Raw genomic sequence first — 22,438 nt, forward strand, 5'->3', positions numbered from 1 at the left:
GACACTTTAAGACCATGCAAATATCCTGCTCCTCATTACAATTTCCCCTCAGATTTAGCATCTATTGGGATTCTTACCTGAACCAGTCTTTGCTGTGATGGTAACAAAATGATGAGGATCACTTCAGCACTCCCTCCATGTTTACCAGTCAGCATGTGACTTTCTAGTTTAACCAAGGACTGTGTCTATTCCTCATGTATGGATGAATGTGTCTTAGTCTGTCCCAGCTGCTGTAACGAAATATCTTAGACTGGGTAGTCTATATATAGTAGACATTTATTACTCACAGTTCTGGAGGCTGGGAAGTTAAAGGTCAAGGCACTAGCAGATTTGGTGTCTTGTAAGGGCTCTTTCCTTATACATGGTGCTTTCTCTCTATCCTCACGTGGTGGAAAGAGTGAACGAACTCCCTCAGGCCCCTTTTATAAGGATATTAATTCCTAATCACTTCCCAAAGATCCCACCTCTTAATACCATTACTCTAGTGGTTAGGTTTCAACACATAAATTTTGGGGCGATACATATATTCACACCATAGCAGTGTGTATTATCTGTATGAACTCATGGCTTTCTGTTTTCTACCCCACTTTCCCCCAAGTGGTGTATAATTATTATCCTTATTTAGCTTGGTGGTGGATTATCCCAGATTTGGCCAGTTGGATCCTTTCAAGCTGACTAGGTGTGCCTGTGCCATATGTCCATTATTCTTTGGAGCACATCCTTACCTCTGGTATAACAAAATGTTCCAGGTTTATCACGCTTCCCCAGCCCTGCTTTCAGTCACTTCTCCAGGAACCCCTTGTTCCTTTTGGTGGGGGATAGTGTTAGAGATAAAAATCCATGCACTAGCTGTGCTGTTTGCTCCTGGAATATCTCTGCTTCTATACCTTTTTAAGTGAACGGAGCCAGGAGATATATGCATGCATATACATATACTTACATACATGTAAATGCACATACATACACGATATGCACATATACATGTTTATACACATACATGTGCATATTTTAGATATCATAAGGGAGCACCAATACTTCCAATTTCAATTCATCTTTTTTACCTTCCCTCATTCCATATTTGCATGTACCTTCTTTCACAGTGAGAGTCTTGGCTTCTAAAATCAATAGATTTACTCATTTGCTCAATCTAATAATATATCTAAAGTAGTTTCAGAATGACTTCACCCATATCTACAAAAATGCAAAGCTACTCAAAAGAGTTCAGGATCTCTAGTTTCCAGTTTTTCCATTTTCCTACCCTGTCCAAGACTGAGGGCTGTAGGATGTGCAGTCAAAACTGTTGTAAGTTACTCAAATTAGTTATTTTTTGCCTTCCATTTTAATTATAGTATTCATTTGAAATACAGTTGGGTTCATTGTTTCAGTTTCTCCCTTTCCTATCCTTGCTGTTTTAATTGTTTTGAATATGTCAAGCATTAACATGCTTTCAAAAGTCAAAACTTACAGAAAGGTATACTCAGAAAAGTATTCCTCCCTTCTACAGCCATGGCACTCTCATTACCTTCACCATTTGTAGGCAACCAACATATTAATAATTGTTTCTGGCTTTTCATTCTGGTGAATTTTTGGTAAATATAAAATATATGTATGTTTTCTTATTTTTCCTTCTTTCCTAAACAAAGATAGTGGTATTATATACAGTCTCTGGTGCTTTGGTTTTTCATTTATAAGATCTTTTGACCATCATTCCACATCAGTCCATAGAGAGCTTTCTCATTCTATGTTTACCATGACATAGTATCTATTGTGTGTTTGTACCAGAGTTTTTTCAACAATGTCCTATGATTAGACATATAGGCAATTTTAATATTTGCAATTACAAACTACTGCCACAATGAATGAACTTCTGCATATATATTTTTGTAGTTGTAAGACTATCTTTAGAATAAATTCCTAAAAGTGGGATGGTTGGGTTTAAGGACAAATGCATATGTAATTTTGGTTGCTGTTGTCCAATCCTCTTCTATGGAGACTGAATCATTTTGGATCCCCAACAGCAATGTATGAAAGTGCCTGTTTCCTCACAGCCTCAGCAATGAACTGTATTGTTACGCTTTTGGATTTTTCCCAATGGGACAGGTGAGAAGTGGTATCTCATTGTAGTTTTAGCTTGTGTCTACTATTATTAGTGAAGTGAAACATCTTTTCAAATGCTTGAGGACCATTTAAAACATCTTTTTGTGAGTTGTCTACTTATATTTTTTGCCCATATGTCTATAGGATATTTTTCTTCTTTAATTTGTAAAAGTTTGTTTTTATATTAGGAATATTAATGCCTTATCTATGAGATATTCAATATCACTTATATATTATATATATTATATCACATATTATATATTCATATATTATATATCATGTATTATATATTATATATAATTATATTTATAATATAATTATATTATATATAATATATATTAACATTATATATTATATTTTATATAATACATGATATACAATATATAATATATAATATAAATATATATTATATATTATATATTATAGACTATGTGTCATATGTGTTATATATAATATTTATATATAATACATTTAATATATAATATATTATGTATATATAATATATAATATATATAGCATATTAATAATATATTATATATAATATGTATAATTATGTAATATATAATATTAATAAATAATAAATAATATATAATATATTATATAATTATACATAATATATTATATTAATGATAAAATAATATATATAACATATTATTTTATATATTATATATGGCATATATAATATATATATGTATAGAGAGAGCGCAAATATTTTATCCTAGCTTGTACTTTGTTATTTGATTTTGCTTATATTTTTTTCCTTGTAAAACTTTAATTTTCATTTAGTGTTTATCACTTGACTCTTTAATTACATCTGAATTTTTAGTCACAGTTAGAAAGGCTTTTCTTAGACAGGAATTCATCCATCTTTATCCCCTAGTACTTGTAAAGTTTTATTCTTTACACTTTGATTCATTTGGAATTTATTCTTGTATATGGTGTGAAGAATTGATCTAATTTTATCTTTTTCCAAATGGCTAATCAGTTGTCCAGCATGACTTATAAAAAGCCAATCTTTGCGTTAGTGATTTGCAATACCAACTTTATCATATACTGAATTCTCTTTTTTTGTTTTTGAGATGGAGTCTTGCTCTTGTTGCCCAGGCTGGAGTGCAATGGCATGATCTTGGCTCACTGCAACCTCTGCCTCCCGGGTTCAAGCAGTTATCATGCTTTACCCTCCGAAGTAGCTGGGATTACAGGTGCCCACCACCACACCTGGCTAATTTTTTTTTTTTTTTGTATTTTTAGTAGAGATGGGGTTTCATCATCTTCGCCAGGCTGGTTTCGAACTCCTGACCTCAAGAGATCTGCCCGCCTCGACCTCCCAAAGTGCTAGGATTACAGGCATGAGCCACCACGCCCGGCCTCATATATTGAATTTTGTATATAATTAAGCCTTATCCTTTTTAAGGCAATATATGTAACAATAAATAGCTGAATTAAGTAAGCCCTCTGAATTAAGTTAGTGGACCCTCATAAAAGATAAGTTTTAAAATTAAATTTTATCTAAAGATTTTGATAGTCTCCTAATGGGAGCATCTGAATTAAGTGTCACAGCTAAAAATAGTAGAGCGGTCACATTCCCTAGGACCAGTTCTCAAACTTTGTTAAAATGCAGATTCCTGACCTCTATCATTAAACATTTTCATTTAGAAGTGGGGAGTGTGGCCTTCATATTTTAGCTGCTTAACTAGTAGCACAGTGAAGATTGCATAAGGGGTCATTGGATCACTTTTTGAAAAGCATGGTCTTCGAGAAAAGGGACATCCCACACTCTTTCACAGTGTAGCAACACGCGGGAAAGAGAACAGTCAAATTGTTTTGATATGACGAAAGGAAATGCAGGCTTTCTAGTATACACAAAACATATTCAAAAAGCTAGAAGCTTATCACTAAAGCTTTTGGAAGTAAATCTACGTTTAGCAACTCAATTTTTTAGATTTTATTCTCAATTATCCGGACATGAGATTGAGGTCTGTGATTCTCAGGTCCTTTTAGTTATGCATATCACTCAAGGAGCTATGGACTTCAAATGACTTACGTTTGTGATAAAGCCTCATTTAACCCACAATAATAGGAAGGCTGCTCTGATTTTCTGAAGTTAGAAATGAGAGATTAAATAAGTACATTTGTTGTAGTTTAATATTACACATTTTATGATGAAAACATTGTCTCTTACACTGCCTCCTACTATCTGGAAAATCAGTAATCCTAAAATGTTCTTTCAAAACCAGAGACCTAAATGGCTAGAAGCAATAATTGCTAGAGCTCTCTACCAAGCTTTGACTATAAATATTTGGCCATGTTGTGTGTTAGAAAGTATAAGACACACTTGCTTTCATTTCCTGAGCCTGACTCACTGAATTTTCTCGTCCAGATTGGCTTTCATCTGTTTATTCCTTTATAGCATAGATTAGGTCCACTGTGGTTCTAATCTCTGTTATGCATGCTTTTTTTTATGAATAAAATGCCAGGCACACAGAACATACATATGCACATTTTACTACAAGATAGTAAAAGCTCAATGTGCTGGGACTGCATTCCCAATGTGACCTTATTTTCCCACTCTTTGCAGTTTTAAAATGTTATGTTAATCTCTCATTCTGGACGATCCCCGTCCAGAATGGGGATCTCTTTAGATTTCTAGAAGAAATCTAAATATTTCTTCTTAACAGTGAGTCCCGGCAATGTATAGTGGCCATAGAATAGCTAAATTTGAAGAGGCTTTTTGGCAAAGATTTGAATATCTGTCCTCTGACCTTTTATGGTTCTTGTCTGTATTTCATAATACAAAACTAATGAGGATTTCACTTTCGTGAAATCTGCCTTGCTAAATGCTGCTTGCAAACAACACACTCATTTGTTAGCATTTGGGATTCTGATTAAATCATTTTGCTTTAGTGACTGTTAAAGAGTATAGTTTGAAAGAAAAAAAAAATGTTTTTAGACTCCTGTATAGTGTACCAAAATCTATGCAAATTCTTACAAGGCCTTTTAATGTACAGGTGAACCCCAGCACTTATTATCATCTGATGCACAGATAATGCACATGTCATATGTTGGTAATAAAATATCAGAGTTAGACTGACACTCTTAGAGTGTTTAACACTGTTTTATTGGCTTACTGGCCGTAATTGGATTCACTGCATCCATTTTTTTCATGCCGCCACTTAAAACCTTTGCCACGTGTCTTATCCATGCTTTTGTCACAGCTTTGTCTGTAGCTACATTGACTTGATTACTCATATTCTATGGCAATTCCTGGCATTCGGCTTATTTTTCCACTAGCCTCCTTACTTTCAAAAATCCGTCCATCTCATTTGTTGACAGCCTCTGATTATCTCAAAGGTACTTCAGATTATCCTGACACGTCCTTCCACTTCTGAGAATACTGACCCAGTATTTCAAGACTGAGGTGTCTCTGAGACAGAAGATGGAGCCAGTGACGATGTCCTCCCTTATTCAGACTCTTTGAATAATGCTTTTTACTCACCCTATGGACTCTGCTAGAAAGACACTTTAATATTTTTGCAATTTATATTTTTCTATTATTGAAAAATAATAGAAACCACTGCCTTAGTCGGTTTAACAGTTTAACACAGTTGTTTTCAAAAGAACAGAGAAAACGTAACTCCATTTAGGTTGTCTGTCATTTGCAAATACTAACTGAAACTTGAGTTAGGGATTGTATAACTTGGAAGCAGTATTAATAAAATGAAGTCATTGGCATATTAAAAATGTCCTAATGTTCACTTCAAGTGTATTTTTAAAAACCTCACAGGTAATGGTGTGAAAGAAACCAAGGAGATGTTTGCATTCATTATGTTCCACTGGAAAAAAACGGTTAATGTAATTGTATGGATTTTTCCCTTCTTGTTTTTGTGTACTGTATAGCCCATTCTTTGCTTTATGTACAAATACCCTGGTTTCTAAGTGCTACTTATTTTCTGCCGAAATAAAATATCCTTTCAATTTAGTGAGTAACTTTGTATGTATGTGCATTTGTTTGGAAGAGATAGTAAATAATAATAATTTAATTCATGTAGCTCAGCTTTTTCTTCTAAGAAGCTTCATTAATTCACATATGCTATAATTTTTTATTTCACTTTACCAGAATAAATCTTTCCTCCTAGAATGATGCTTTTTTCTTGAGTAGATACTGCCCCTCTTTAAAGTACCTTAGCTTAGAATTAAAAAAAAAAAAAAACAGTTAATTTTTATCAAAAACGAATCCCGGACATTATTGGATGGTGGAGTGGGCTTAATGACTTAACTATGTCAGGTCTGACATCTGTGTTAATTATCTAAGCCTTTTCCTTGTGATTACAACATGGCTGCCATCAATCCAGCCATCATATCTACTTTTAAGTCAGGAAGAAATGGAAAGGACCTGCCTTTTGCTTATAATTTTAAAAATAAATATAAACTATTCTCAGGAAGTTGTGTAACCTGAAAATAGAAATGCTACTCATTTCCTACTTGAAATAATATTTTTATCTTTCAAATTAATTATCTGAAAGGTTATAAAATATATCTTTATTACATGATTTCACATATATTCATTTAAGAAATATTGTTCACTAACTATGTTCCATACAATGTTTTAGAAGTTAAGACTACAAATACTAATAAAACAGGGATTTTGCATTTAAGTTGCTTCTGGATTCATCATGAAGAAATACAAGAAAACAGACAAGAATAGTACTGTGTGAATGATAAAGCATAGAGCTTTGCACTGCAAAAGCATCAGATAGGGTGTGGAGTTGCTCTCTGTTAGCTGGAACAGATGAGACTTGACCTGGGATCTGGAGCATGAAGATAAGGTGATTGATAAAAACAAGAGGAAGGTATGGAGGTTATCTAGGCACCAGGGCCTGCATGTGCAAAGGCCTGGAAGTGACAGAGTGTATGGTTTATTCAAGAACAAGTGATTGCATATGACTGGATCACAGGCGTGAAGGATGGAAATTTAGGAAAATACTTTACTCAGGACTTTGGTCTTCATCCTCTCCATGATAATTTTGCTATAGCCTTATTTTACCTGAAGCTAATTACTTAGAACTTAGTTTTGGTTCCACTCTTCTGGAACTTGTAAACCAATAAGGCAAATATTTTTCTTGTATTAACATCAGTATTTAGTAGAAACTGTATACTGGTGATCTGCTGGCCTACTCTGACCTACAGGCATGGATAGTGGGGTATTTTTGTTTGTTTTTTTCTTTTTTAAACCTGTACAGAATAAAAAGTGGAATCGGTTTCCAACATTTAACAATCAAGAGATTTCACAGATGAGACTAGTTTTTCTGGAAAAATGAGAAGATCTGGAAATCCTGGGCCTGCATTCCCGTACGGCAACAGTCCGCTGGAACTGATAAAGGTAGGTAGTATCTGGTTCACTACAGTCTTCATTTTCTGTTGTTTTACAACATGCTCACCTAACTAATTAAAAGTGCTTGGTTGACTGGTGAAGACACTTATATTTGCTATCTCTAGTGCTGATAGAGACAGGAGGAAGCCAAATGCCTAGGCAGATAGGAGTGGGTACCCGGTGAAACCCTACCTTCAAGCAGAAGGTTTAAAGCCTGCAACCCAGCCACATGGGGGACTTTCCCGCCTTTGGATAAGGTAATCACCCACTGTTTCCCCTTTCTACCGAGAGCTGTTCTGTTGCTCAATACAATTATTCTCTGCCCTCCTCACCCTTCAATGTTCAGTGTATCCTCATTCTTCTTGGGTGCAGTACAAACTCAGGAATCACCAAATGGGGTTACAAGCTATGACACAGGTAAGCTGGGGCATGCCAGTGTGGCAGAGTGAGGCCCGGGCAGGGTGTTGCAAGCTGGGAGTTCCCAGCTTGCAAAGTGACCGAGAAGAAAAGTCCTGCATCTGTGCAGGACATAGAACTACATACATTTGGTTAACTTGCACAATAGCAGTTCTGGACAAGGTGTAGTGATGTAGTTCTGTTTTCACTGATGCAAGCTGACCATGTGGTCAGTGGGTTCACACTGGCCAATAGCTTGCTTCAGAGAACAGAAATGAAGCACCTCTGTGTTATGAATCTTGTTTTTAATTATCTTATATAATGTTTGTAACTCTCAAAATGGTTGCCCCCGATAGACGTTATAATCTAAAAATCCCTTCAGCAAATTATAAGAAAAGGATTATGAGTCTGGAGGCATGATGACTTGATATTAACAAACATCCAAATAGTATTGGTTGACCATTTAATTTCCTTGGCCCTCAGAAACTTCTGTTAGAAAATGTCTATAATGTCACCCCTGATATCTATCCGAGAAGGTTATTACTGGCATTCAAGTGAAACAGGGTATGTTACAAGAAAAGCAGGTAACTACTGAGGACCCACAGATGAAAGGAGATGTTGCTTATGGTTAGGAGTCTTGGGATCTTGATAAAATGTCTGACCAGAAAGTACGACTGGCTAAAGGAAACTGTCCAACTTTAAACCAAAATATGGTTCCATATGGAGACTTTAAGGGATGTGGTTGGTAGACAGACTAGCAGTAGACAAAGATTTCAAGAACTTTCTGCATTATGTTTTGCTCAGAGAGTGGATGGAACTTATTGAGCCTATTACTGTATGGTCATTGTTAGATTTAGTGACAAAAGCCTGTCTCTACTAAAAATACAAAAATAATTAGCTGGGTGTGGTAGCGGGCGCCTGTAATCCCAGCTACTAGGGAGGCTGAGGTAGGAGAATTGCTTGAACCTGGGAGGTGGAGGTTGCAGTGAGCCGAGAGCACCCACTGCACTCCAGCCTGGGCAACGATGTGAGACTCTGTCTCAAAAAAACAAAAAAACAAAAAAAAAAACACACAAAAGATTTTAGATAACAAAAAGAAAAAAAGGTAAAGATTATAAGGCCTAGTTCCCTCATTTTAATGAGAAAAAGTAGATTCTCAGTGAGACAAAGTAACTAATCAGTATCAGAGACAAAACAAGAAACATTGGACATCTAAACTCTCAATCCAATGATCCTTCCGTTGTGCCTCTGGTGTCACTTAGAAGAGAAAGATTTGATGCTTGCACGGGATTTACCTGAAAAGCTGTTGGTTTTTCTGTTTCCTAAGAAAGCTAGAGAAGACCCTTTTCTTTTGTATCATTCAAGGCTTATTTACTTTGTGGGTAAGCTAGGGGAGCCTCAATAAGTTGTGCTGGATGGATTTGGGGATCAACAGGGATTCTTATGAGATTGATTTTTCAGTAGTTAGAGGAAATAGGAGCAAGATTGCGTAATTGCTTCAAATATTCTGGAAGGCAAGCATTCCAAGCACATCTTACTCTTTTGTCTGTTGGAGTCATAAGTCTTCAATCCTCCAAACACAAGAAGAATCTTCACTGCTAAAAATCTAGCATAATTTTTTTATACTCACAAGAAAACCTGTTGTAGGTCAGTAATATCATGTATCACCTCTAAGAAATTTTCTTACTTTTATAAAGTTTTGATAGCATTTCATATGAAAAAATATTTTCGTATTTGAAATTTTAAAAACTATAGTTTAATAGTGGCTTTTTCTGTTCAATGTGCTGCAAGAGGCAAAGGTTTCCCCAATGGGAAACATTATCAAAGGTTTAAAATCCTTTGGTAATGCTAGAATTGGACTATTAGTATGCTCATGTAAATCATTGTTGCCAATTATAATTTATCTATCAATTGAGATATTTCTAATTTTAGCTACAGTTAACCCTAAAAATAAATTCTTTATATTTGTTTAGTAAATTGCCAAATCCACTTGCATTTTTTTCCTGTTTCTTAAATCATTTTTTCTCTCTCTACTAGTCACATCGTGCATGGACTTTTATAACATAGCTTCCTAACTGATTTTCCTGCATCACTCTTTGTCTTGAATTATGCCTATTGACAGCCTGATTAAGCTTGGAAATACAGTAGGAGAATCCCTTTCCTGTAGCATTAGTCAGGAGAGGAACTTTAGTGGAAACACACTATTGGAAGTACATCAGATACAGAGATGAATAGATGCAGAGGTACCTGGTGAGTCACAGTTTATCCTCACTGTCCTCCACATGGTGGTCCTCTCATCATCCAGACTACAGGACCTGCTGACCAGAATATAGGCCCACCACCAGATGCTTGATTTCAGACCCACAGAGGCAGTAGCTGCCAAAGACAAATGCTCTCCTGAGGTCTCCCTGAGCTCCTGCTCACAGCCCTGCTTCACAGGTTGGCTGTGCTTCACTTCTTAAGTCTCTCTGAAAGCGTTGTCTTGCCACCCCGAGTCAGTGCTTCCTGACTTTTCCATCCTCTGACTCCCTCTTCCAGACCTTTCCTTTCCTTGCTTTTCCCACAATTGTGTAAACTCTAATTCCTATGGTAAATCCTTTATGGATTTATCATAATGCTCATAGTGGCTGTGCTTCCACTATTAAAGCCCACCTGATACACCTTGAACTCACCCATTGCCTTTCCCAGAGCAAAACTTTTATAGTGAAAGTGATCATGAACTGACTTAATTCCCCCTCTCCCCTTTCCTTGATTAATCCTTGATCCTCTTCATCTCTTTCAAAACTCTCACTTCCTAGGTTTCAGAGCTCTGTCTCCCTGGGTTCTGCCCTCCTGGGCCACACACCCACATACTTTTGAGTTCAGGGCTTTTGCTTGGACTCATTTGCTAATACAGCAGGCTAGGATTTTATGTGGAGCAGATCTCAGTTCAAACTCTTGTGTTGCCCTTTCTATCTGGGGACTTAGATAAGTTATTTGACATTTGTTAGGTATAACTTGCTCACATGTAAGAGGGGGATAATGTCATAGTTACCTTATGAGGGTGGTAAGAGATGTAAATACAAAATTGAAAAGCATCTAGCAGTGCCATATACCTGGGGGTGCCTCCACAGATACTGACTTTCTTCCTCTTTTTCTGTATGCTGTGAACAGTCCTCCATTGTCTTAATGGAGAAGAAGTGACCTCATGGTCCAAATGTTTTACTACCTCTAGTACTGCAAACCCCAGTGGAGAAGGTTCCTAGTTGAACCATGAATTGAAACACCTAGCACTGAAGTTAAAACATCTTGGTTCAAGGGCAAGGGGCTCTATCTTTTAATGTGGGTGATTGTTCCTATGAGTGATTACAGTGAAGCTGTATTTTGAAAAATTGCTGATATTGATGCTGATTACAGATATGAAGAATGGACAAAATGAGAAGAGAAAAATGAAAAATTGAACTTTCCTGTAAAAGCAATACTAATTACAGACATTTATATCTGTGGCTTATTATTTATACCTAATTAGTATGCAGCACAATGGCAATGATGCCAGTCATTACATATATCACACCACTAACTTGTTTCACTCAATTGCAACAATAATTTCTCTCCATGGACCCTTGGCTATTGGTTTGTTGTTCAGGTTTGTTCATCTACTGACAACCTAAAGTAATTAGAGAATGGCAGTTTCCACAAAGAGAATACTGATGTATAGTGATCATTTTTTGCACTTCATCCCTCAAACAGTAGTGTGGCAAAGTTGCTATTCTTATCTGCATTTTTCTGATAGGAAACTGAGGCCCAAAGAATGTAAGTAAACGCCTAAAGCCATAAATATAGACATTGGACTCAAATACTTTTCTCTTCCAACCTCTTACTGGAAACTATGTGGTAAAGCTGATCTGTTGGAAGACGTTTAGTGACACATAAATGTCTTTAACTAATGGCATGAAAATGACATGAGACGGATTTGTAAAATCAAGATTTGTAGGTTTAGGCTTGAGTTCTACATCCTAGCGCAAAGATGTGACTGCTTATCTTTCCCTGGGGTCAGAATTCCTGATATTCTTGTTTTTTAATGCTTGTGTCTGCCTGCACTTTGTAATCTGTAGGCTTCCTAAAAGCTCCCAAAAGTTAAAAACAATAAATCATTTGACGTCTTCTAGCTTGTTTGTTTTTCTTTTTTAGAGACAGAGTCTTGCTGTGTCACACAGTTTGGATTGCAGTGGTGTAGACATAGCTCACTGCAGCCCTGACACCATGGGCTCAAGGGATCGTCCAACCTCCACCTCCCAAGTAGCCAGGACTATAGATGCACACCATCATGCCTGGCTCATTTTTTTAAATTTTTAAATATTTTTTTGTGGAGACAGGGTCTTGCTATGTTGTCTAGGCTCATCTTGAACTCCTGAGCTCAAGAGGTCCTCCTGCCTCAGCCTCCCAAAGTGCTGAGATTAAGAGTGTGAGCCACTATGCCCAGCCCTTATTGCATTTTTGAGCTACCCAAATGGCTAGCACTGTCTTCGATATTTCAGAAGTACCATACTCTGTTCCAAACAAAACGTAACATTCCCTATGGACAGTGTGGTTCCTAACCCAAGTGGACAGTGGGTCCTCATGCCTGATGGCTCTAGAGAAGAGAAGGCTGCAATTGAACCCAAGTTGTTCAGTGAGGCCAAGAAATACTCCCTGTTATTCTGATCTGATGATTTTGAGATTTATCTGCAAGGTGTGGGGGAGAAGGAAAAGTCTATTTGCCATGCTTAAAGGAAAGGATAATGGGTTAAAGAAGACTTTGATGAACCTTTGAAGTCTTAAACAAGCTAGATTACATCATTCTCTCCAAAGGTGTTTCTGTCGCCCTTTTTACTTTGGGATTTGGCGGTTACTTTATGCCCCCTAAAAACAATGTATCAATTATCCAGTGACTAGTGTTCCAATTAATTTATGGACATGAAGATTAACATGCAATCTGCTAATGCATTAATGAGTTTATAATATTTAGAAATAGGATGACCAAAACTGGTAGACCAATTCTGAGTTTTATCAACCTCAGTGGTTGAAATTAAAATGAAAATAGCAACATTTGTTTTCATTTTCCCTACAAAGAAACTAATTGTTTTCCTCTGGGTAATGATAATTAACAAAATTCCTATTGTGTTCCTGATCAGTTCACAGCTGGTACTTCGATAATCACAAATACTTGGTTTTATGAGGTGACATTAAACTCCTGCCTAACTTGGGAAGTACATTAATTGTATACTATTGCCTGAGCTTATTAATTCTAAATTATGCCTCAATGAACTTCTCAAATTGGGAGCAACATTTATATTAATAAACTGTAGTCAGTGAGAGGGAGGGAGGGAGGGAGAGAGAGATCATAAGACTCTACTACTGAGTGTAGATTTTGTCTGCTCCAGATGTTATAGCTGGGTTTAAAAAACTCTGATATGTTTGAATAAATTCCAAAGGAACGTCTCATCCCTTCTTTTTTTTTTTTTGAGATGGAGTCTCACTCTGTCACCCAGGCTGGAGCGCAGTGGCATGATCTTGGTTCACTGCAACCTCTGCCTTCCGGGTTCAGGCAAGTCTCCTGCCTCAGCCTCCCGAGTAGCTAGGATTACGGATGTCTGCCACACACACCTGGCTATTATTTTGTATTGTTATTAGAGGCGGAGTTTCACCCTGTTGGTCAGTGGTCTTGAACACCTGGCCTCAATTGATCCGCCCACCTCTGCCTCCCAAAGTGCTGGGATCACAATCATGAACCACTGCGCCCAGCCTCATCCATTCTTATAATGCATTTTTAGGCATTCTTTTTTCATTAAGCAGGAAAAACGAAGTGCTAGAGAGGCCTGGGATTTGTGGTTGAAATGTGTTCAGAGTGCTACCCTCCCTCATTCCTTGGAACTTTCTGAAGGACCAGAGCTGACCTGAGGACCTGTTGGGTGTATATCACTGAGGGAGTTCCAGGGCTATGCAGGGAAGCCCTGAGTGGGATGCAGTGATTCTTCTCTACTGTTTGGATGCTGAAATCGCTTGGAAGATCAGAGTCTCCCCCATAGGTTGAATGGACTAAATCAGAATCATCCTTACTGATATTTACAAATGTGGAGGCATAATGCGGTGCCTAAGAACTGTAGGGCCCGTAATTCAAAGATAACACTGGAGTGACTTTGTTCTTTTGATGCTCTTTGAACCCCTGCAAAGTATTCACTCCAAACGGAAGTCTTCCAGTTGTCATTCCCAGTCTCACAGGGCAGTAGCCTGGCTTTCCTACAATGGGATCCACAGGATGGAGAAGTCCCAACATCGTTGTTCCTTCTGGTTTTCTTCTATCAAATTCGCACTGACAGTTCACAAGCCGCCTGGTCAGTTTTCTTCCAGATTCCTTCACGATACGGTCAAGCTGCTCCTGCTCTCTCTCTAAATTATTGCTTTTAACCTTATCTTCAAGCATATGTTATTTTTCTTTATATTTTGTTTGCTGGGACTCTTGATAGTGTGTGCTTTGGCATCTCCAGAGTTCTCTCTGTCAGCAGCCTCCCTCCTCCCCACTTTGTGAGGTGTCTGTTCTATCTTTCTGTTTTCGAGTTTTCTACAAGTCAGCCATGAAGTCTACGCTCTGCTTCAGGCTCTGAATTCTTTCCTGGCTAAGAATTGTCATCCCTGAGCGCAACAGCTTATTTGCAGCTTTATAATAAATGGTCTCTGGTTTATTGTAAGTCATGGCATTAGTACACATTAGTTTGAAGTTATACTTTAGTTCATCTCTGGGCTGGTAGTCATTGTTCCTGATCTTTTCTTTCATGGTACTAAAATCCATTGGATGTTTAATGATCATGGAGTAGCCAGGAGCAATACAATCAGTAACAGGAAATGAAAAGAAATCACTTGGATCTTTTCTCTGCAATTGTCTCATCAGTTGGATTCAAAGCTTCTTGAAGGGGTGTCTGTTTTACTTCTTCTTGTTTGGCTAAAGAGCTTGTGAGAGGCTTCTCAGGAGACAAGTCTAATCTCACAGGGACGTGACACTGGAGGTCTTTTTCCACCTCATTCTCCACCCGGTCTCGATCTCGCTTCTTTTTATCCTCCTTAACTCTCTCCATTTTCTCCCCTTTTCTTTCCCTGGAACCTGCTTCTCTCCTTTCTCTTTTTCCGCTTTCTGTCTTTGTGTTTGTCATGATCGTTTTTGTCTTCGAAGAGGCTGGAGTCGTGTCCCGAGCTGCCCATGAAGAGTTTGGTGACTTCCTTCCCTCCTATTTTGAGGACCAGCTTCAAGGGCTTCTCTACATACTCCTCGTAGAGATGTTTGTCTGACTTGTGCTTCTTGGGCTTCCTGCCCATGTCCCACCGGGCCCCAGTACCCGCTCCCCGCGCCAGGCCCAGGTGGTGCGGCCCTGCTTCCGGTCCGGGCCAGGCCAGCAGGGCGGGAGCAGGGCCCGCGAGACCCTGTGCCATGAGGCAGGAAGGCGGAGCCGGAAGACAGTTTTAATGAAGTAACTCGAAATAGAAAAATAGCTTTCCGTACACAAAAGTGGTGATCTCAGATTTATTTGAAATCATGGGAAATAATCTGAGTTTCCAATGAAGTGGGAATGGTATTGGTGCTTTACTGATTTAAAATGTTTTTCAAGACTTTACAGTAATACGACGAATTCTTAAGGGTATAAAGTGTATATATCATTATCACAACAAAAATATACTATATATAGAAAAACCTAGAAGGAAATATTATTAAATGTAACAATAGAAAAGAGATTGGGATAAAATCCAGGGAAATATAAACATTTTTTAGTTATATTTTTGGTTTGTTTTTGTTTTCCCAGTTTTTAGTAGACCCTTTTAATGATGCCTCCTCAACTCCCTTGTGTTGAGAATATGTGACTCTGCCAGGTCTCCTACTCCCTTCCTCACCCACTGCCCCTTCTAATCTCCCACTACCCATTGCAGATTGGATCATGATGGACACCTGACTCATGCCGGGCAAATTGGAGTTTTTCCTCTAGAAATTTTTAGAACTGGAAATTCAGAGAAATCAAGTCAGTTTGTATGCATGCCTTGGATTGAGAGACATGAACATTTTGGACTAGAGGTGGAGGTATCTTTTCCCACTTGCACAAAGAAAGCAGATTTTAAGGAAAATAAGACGAAAGCAGATATACAGAGAAAGAAAAAGATAAGAGTTCATGGGATCTAACAGAGGAACTGGTTGATGATGACTTTCTAGTTTCTGGTTGTAGCTCTCATGAAACCTGGCTGAGTACCATGAGATATTCTTGTGCCTTATAGTATACAGTATTGTTATTATTTATTCTCAAGTCAGTTTCTGTTCCTGCAATCAAGTATTACTATATAATGGCTTTACTTTTGGGCCTTTAAATCGGTGAAGCACTGTAATTCTATGTCCATGAATAACCTATGCTTCTTACTTGCTATAGTGTGTCAACAGGAGCTCTTGATAAAATATCCATTGTTTTTGGAAATACATCAATCATTATGTACTCTATAATATTCTAGTAGTAATACATGATAACTAGAGACATTTCCAAAAACATGCTAATTCACCAGGCTGGAGTGCAGTGGCCCGATCTCGGCTCACTGCAACCTCTGCGTCCCAGGTTCAAGCGATTCTCCTGCCTCAGCCTCCCAAGTAGCTGGGATTACAGGTGCACACCACCATGCCCAGCTAATTTTTGTATTTTTAGTAGAGATGGGGTTTCACCATGTTGGCCAGGAGGGTCTCGATCTCCTGACTTTGTGATCTGCCCGCCTCAGCCTCCCAAAGTGCTGGCATTACAGGCCTGAGCCACTGCACCCAGCCAGAAATATATCTTAATGTTAACTGTGGTATATTTGAGTTGTGGTTTTACAGATAATTTAAATTTTTCTCTTTGTATTTTCCAAATTTTCTGTGGTGTATATATAAATTTAGTTGGTAATAAAATAAGAAGTTATTATTATTTTTCAATTTTATTGGGGATGGGTTTAGGAGTGGAAAGTTTAATAGACCAAAAAAAAAAAAAAAAAAAAGAAGAGAGAGGAAGCTTCCTCATGCTGAGAATGGAGGTTGCCCAGGAGTGGGTCTCCCAAAAGTTCTATTTTTAATGAAAAAATAATTACCTTAGTCACCAAAACAGTATTGTCAGTCTTCCCTTCTTATTCCATCAGGTGTAGGAATTTAAGAAAGAAAGAAGGATGGAAGGAGGAATAGAGTGTGGGCTGCCTGGGATGCTCTACCTATGGGCTTCAGGCCCTCTTGTTCTCTAGGGGAGTGTTGATAAGGACTGGGATTTTTTCCTGGCGAGGCTTAGAGTAGGTAGCGGCTGAAAGGTCTAGTTTGGAAGCAAATATCAGTTTTGAATCCTGGCTCTACTCTTTTCTCTCTATGTAGACTTGGAAAATTACTTAACCCTTGTTAGTGTTGGCTTTCTCATCTGTGAAACGATGGAGCTAGCTCTTGGGATTGTTGAGAGCACAAAATGAGATAGCATAATCAATCATTTAGCAGAGTCACTGGGTCCTAATAAGTGGTTGTGGTGTTTTTTACCCTTACTGTTAGGTGACAGACGTAAATCCTCCATAAACACTCTATTAATCCTCTATATCTACTGGCTTTCATTATTTTTGTGTGCACCTGACATGTCCATCTTTCTATATCTCTAGCAATTCTAAAATAGTTAAATCAGTGCTTCTGAAACTTGAATGCCCATATGATTAACCTGTAGACCTTATTAAAGTGCAGATTCTGTCTCTGTATGTCTGGGGTGGGATTCAAGTTTTTAATTCTTAATAAGCTGTCACATGACGTAAATGTTGATATCCAAAGATCACTTTTAGCAGCAAGGATTAGGATGGCCCAGCTCAAATCTAACATCTGTGTGAAATCATGAACAATGTCCCCAGATAGAATCGTCTTTTCTTTCTTTGGCTCTTGAAGCACATCATTTATATTCCTAACTCAGCACTTAGCACATTCAGCCTGCTGTGGTGTATGCGATTCTGTTCATTTCTAACTAAACTCTTGACAGTAGACTGTGTGTTCAACTCCTGAAAGCTGTCAATGTCCACACAGGGATGTTGACGTACTTGACCCATGATTATCATGTTACTGAAATGGATAGAAAATAATCGAATAATGTCCTAAAATAACATTGTTTTTTACATGAGCATTCACTTAGAAATCACCAAAATCAATCAACTCAACTAGTGGGAATCATGAAAGAGAATAGTGGTGTGACCCACATAATGGATGATTTTGGTTGCTTGGCAGGTGTTAACCCAATTGCCACAACCAAGGAGGATTTAACAAGGGCATTCTGGTTACTTGCAACAAGTAAGGAGAACACTGGGGGTAGTTCCCAAAGCAGTGCGTCTCTCCGAAGGAAGGTGAGAGCGGGGCTTTCATTATGCTGGTTGGCTGAGTCGCTGTATGAAAGGTGGGGTAAAGGCAGTGAAGGCACAGTCCTGATCATACTTCTTCATACATTGCAGGTATAGAAAACAGTGAATAAAATCCTCCCTAGGAAGGGTTTTTAGTATGGTAATAAGGAGAGTCCACCAAACTTCATCTCCAACTCAGGCAACTCTGGTTTTACCTGGTTTTTGTTTTACTGTAGCTGAGCTTCTTCCTGGAACCTTTTGAAACCACAGAAACTCAGTGTGCCACAGTTACGAGTTACTAGGGTACCTTGAGTTACAATGTGAATGATCCCAAAAGGCAAATAAATCATTGTGATATCTTCCTTCTTTTAAAAATACACTATAGAATGCAGGTGGGATGATTTACTGGGTGGGATGACAAAGCTAAGCTGAGATGATTTATTTTCCACAGATAGTCAAGTAAATGAGCAATAATTTGCCTTTCAAATTCTGAGTCTCTTCCCTGGCCATGCTTTAAATGGAACTTCCACATGGGCCAGAGCCCAAAGTTGGATCCCTTTGCACAGAGGCTAGACATCGAAGTAGTGGCCTTTGGGGTAACACAGACTCACTTCTGTTGAGAGTAATTAGCAAAGAAAATTTGTGGGAACTGAGGAAGGTTCAGCAGAAGTCTGCCCTCTCTGGACATTTTTTGGTGGCTAGGAAGCAGGGCAATTGTCCTGCCTGACTGTGGGGTTTGTTCAGCCTTATCATGGACAGCTTTTGCATAATTCCGACTTTCCTTCTCTGGAGTAATTGACATTTCACTTCAGAAGGACTTTCAATTTTATTTAAAAAATCCAATCAACATAAATAGAAGAGAAATTAAATTTTCAGTAACATTTTACTCCGCTACCACTTATGTCCTTAGGGAAGCTTAAAGAATTTTCATCGGTACACTAAAAATTAGATAGTTGGGTATGTTGCAAAACTTTGAACACTTGATTCAAAATTCCCACTATTGCTAAGACATTCTTATAAAACCATATTTTGGGGGGAACTTAGCAAGTACTGTTTTTGTGAAGTGGTCCCAGTGGGAATGAGGTTTATGCCTAACTCTTTTTTAAAAATTTGGTTTGTGCCTCTTGTGCCTAGTATCCAGTATTAGTTACAGAGTAAACAGTATTTTCCGATGACTGACAGGGTCAGCTGTTCTGGGAATGTGGCCGTTGACCTCCCTGATGGATTACTGTCCTGCAGGCTGCTTCCAAGTCAGTAGAAAGGTAAGCATTCTCTCTGTATAAGTGCAGATTGCTTTGGAACGTGTTACAATTTCAACTGATAAAACTGAAAGTACATTTTGGGCACACTGTCTCAAAGGGCACGGAGCTGTTACTTTGGGGGCGAAATGATTTGTCATGTCAACACAACCATGACAGTTAAGCTGCTGGGTTTAGGGGAGGGGTGAGCTGGGTGTTGAATCTGGTTGTGTTGATTAAGTCATAAAGACCCAGGAAAACTTAAATCCGGAACTCCTTTCCAAAGTTGGAAACACACATTGTAATTCTGTTTCTGAGTCCTTTTCCCTAAAATCTTGTGAGTTTTTCTTGGTTTGTTGTCTTTACTCCTGAAATAGTAATGGTGTGTGTGTGTGTATGTAAGAGAGAGACAGAGACAGACAGACAGACAGATAGACAGAAAGTGGCTACTAGGAACTACTAGGAAGTTGAAAGGGCCTAGAAATATATTTATTGCAAATGCAAGAGCAAAACCTCTTCAACCAAGTACCTCTGTGGATGTAATCATGCACAAGAGAAAATATATTGAAAGCCCCTTGAAAACGTGCTATTATATAGTAGTTGAGAAAATGGAACATGCTGGACTTGATTCTCAACTGATTTTAGCCAGTTTGTTTTATAAACTCTGAAGGTATGAATTTAGTTTTATATCCTAATTACTATTGTTATGTAGAAATTGTCATCAGTGTTAATAGTAGCAGTTTTTTAAAACCTCACATTTTACTTTCAATAAGTTTCCAATAAAGGAATTGCATTTTTTAGATGATGCACAAATTTTAAAAAAAACACTTTTCTAAGTTCTTACAGTTCTCACTTGATTCAAATATTTTCTAATGCTTCAAAAACACTCTACCTCAGAAGTGATTTTAGAAAGACCCTGTTTTCTCCCTTAGATGGAATAAAATGTCTTTTTTACAGTCATTCAAAAAATATGGCCCAGAACAAAAATAAGGGGAAAACCAGTATCAGAAGAAGTTAAAAAAGTCACATTCCAGTAGAAATAGTTTATGTTTCGCTGAAGAACAGTAATTACAAAGGTACAAGTTTGTTAAGCTGTCATTATCATAATTATCATCTACTGATATTTTGGGGTTGGTTTTTTTATCGGCTTGGCAGCTTCAACTTACAAACAATATTTATTATATGGTGACGAATTCAACTTTAAGAAATTTCTCTATAGACATTATCTTTTCACAAGCTCCGAGTACCCACCACAACTTTTAGAACTCAGTACTGCTTGCCTACAGAATCCATAACAGATGCCTTAAAAAGAGTGGTGATGGGAGGTTAAAAGTCTTCCTGTAGAAGAGTTGACAGCTGCTCCTGGAGAGTTTGCAGCTGCCAAAGTTGATAAATAGATTCAGGTAAGGATGCTGAGACAACCAGAAAGAGCTGGGAACCATTCTCTTGCTTGCCTCCACCCCTCTGCCTCCCCAATGCTGTGACCACCAATTGGAATACAGCTTTCTAGAGAAAAAGGCATAAGCTCTGGACTAAGAGCAACACCAACAGATCAGAAGTTAACTGTTTGAGATCAGTGCTCAGTGCTTGGTCTGAGCTACCTTTGGATTAGGCTCTTGGGTACCTGATGCATGTGCTGAGTGTAGTATCCTGGTCCATCATAAAATGGGTGTGGAGATTACGTGGGCTTCTGAATTGATCAAGGGGGGAATAACAGACTCATGTTCTGGATGGGCTATGTGGAAATGATAAGAAACCCATATAAAAGCATCAACTGTCCCAGAAGGGGACCCCTGTCTTAGTAAAAAGATATTTATCCTTAGAGCATATAATGGGGAAGATCCTGGGTTGTCTATACCATGTTTGGCAGATTGTCATTCTTTCAAAAGAAAACAGCATTTGTTTTCATTTATGCCTTCTCTACCTTGTGTGGTTTCAGCAGTAGAGCATCTATCTGTGCTTTTTTTGGTGGAGAAGGAAGTTTTTTAAATGGCAGTTGAGTTAAAATAACTTTAACCACTATTAAGGTTAATTTACATTTGGCTCTCGGATCCAGTACATGAACAAGCAATTTTAATTGCTGTAAGTTCCACTTTCCTCCAGTTTCTGAATACGGGCACAAACTCATCAGGCACTTATTTGGGAAGCATGTGTATTGAATACAAAGGAATGAAATGAGGTGGGAATATCTTGAACCAAATATTATTTGCCAGCAGTCATTTGTTTCCATTTTGAATGGAATTCTTGCTTGGCAACTGCAGTTTACATTTTAATTTCCTGTTTGGTGCGACCCTATGTGTGTATTATATTCCTGGGAAAAATAATAACTTTCCAGCTTAAAAAGGAATTACAAATCTTCCTCTGTCATTTTTTAAAAAATAATAACCTTCTTAACATATAATTTATATGCTATAAAACTTATCCTTTTACACTGTACATACACTTCAGTGATTTTTAGTATATTTTCAAAGTTGTACAAAATCATCATCAATGTCTAATTTCATAACGTTTTCATCATCCAAAAGAGAAACTCTATTCCCATTAGTAGTCACTCCCTGTTCTGTCTTCCCTCCTACCACTGGAAACCACAAATGATCTTTCTGATTCCATGAATATGCCTATTGTGGACATTTTATGTAAATAAATCATGTAATAGGTGATCTTTCGCGACTGGCTTCTTTCGCTTATTGTATTTTCAAGGTTCATCCCTGCTCTTGCATATATTAATACTTAATTCCTTTTTATTGCTGAATAATTTTCCCTGTATGGATATACCACATCTGTTTTACCATCCATATACTGATAGATATTTGTGTTTTTCCCACCTTCCGACAATTACAAATAATGCTGTCATGAACATTTGGGTAGAAGTTTTGTGTGTACACATGTTGTCACTTCTCTTGTGTATATAGATAGCAGTGGAATTTCTGGGTAATATTGTAATTCTATGTATAGCATTTTGAGGAATTGC

At 37.8% G+C, this 22,438-nt stretch overlaps 1 pseudogene; it reads right to left on the bottom strand.

The window, feature by feature from the left end:
• Positions 1–13,225: 13,225 nt before the first annotated feature.
• Positions 13,226–15,549, bottom strand: LOC101010693 (annotated as a pseudogene).
• Positions 15,550–22,438: the final 6,889 nt, after the last annotated feature.

Source organism: Papio anubis, chromosome 6 (assembly GCF_008728515.1).
Source record: "Papio anubis isolate 15944 chromosome 6, Panubis1.0, whole genome shotgun sequence".
Taxonomy (NCBI): domain Eukaryota; kingdom Metazoa; phylum Chordata; class Mammalia; order Primates; family Cercopithecidae; genus Papio; species Papio anubis.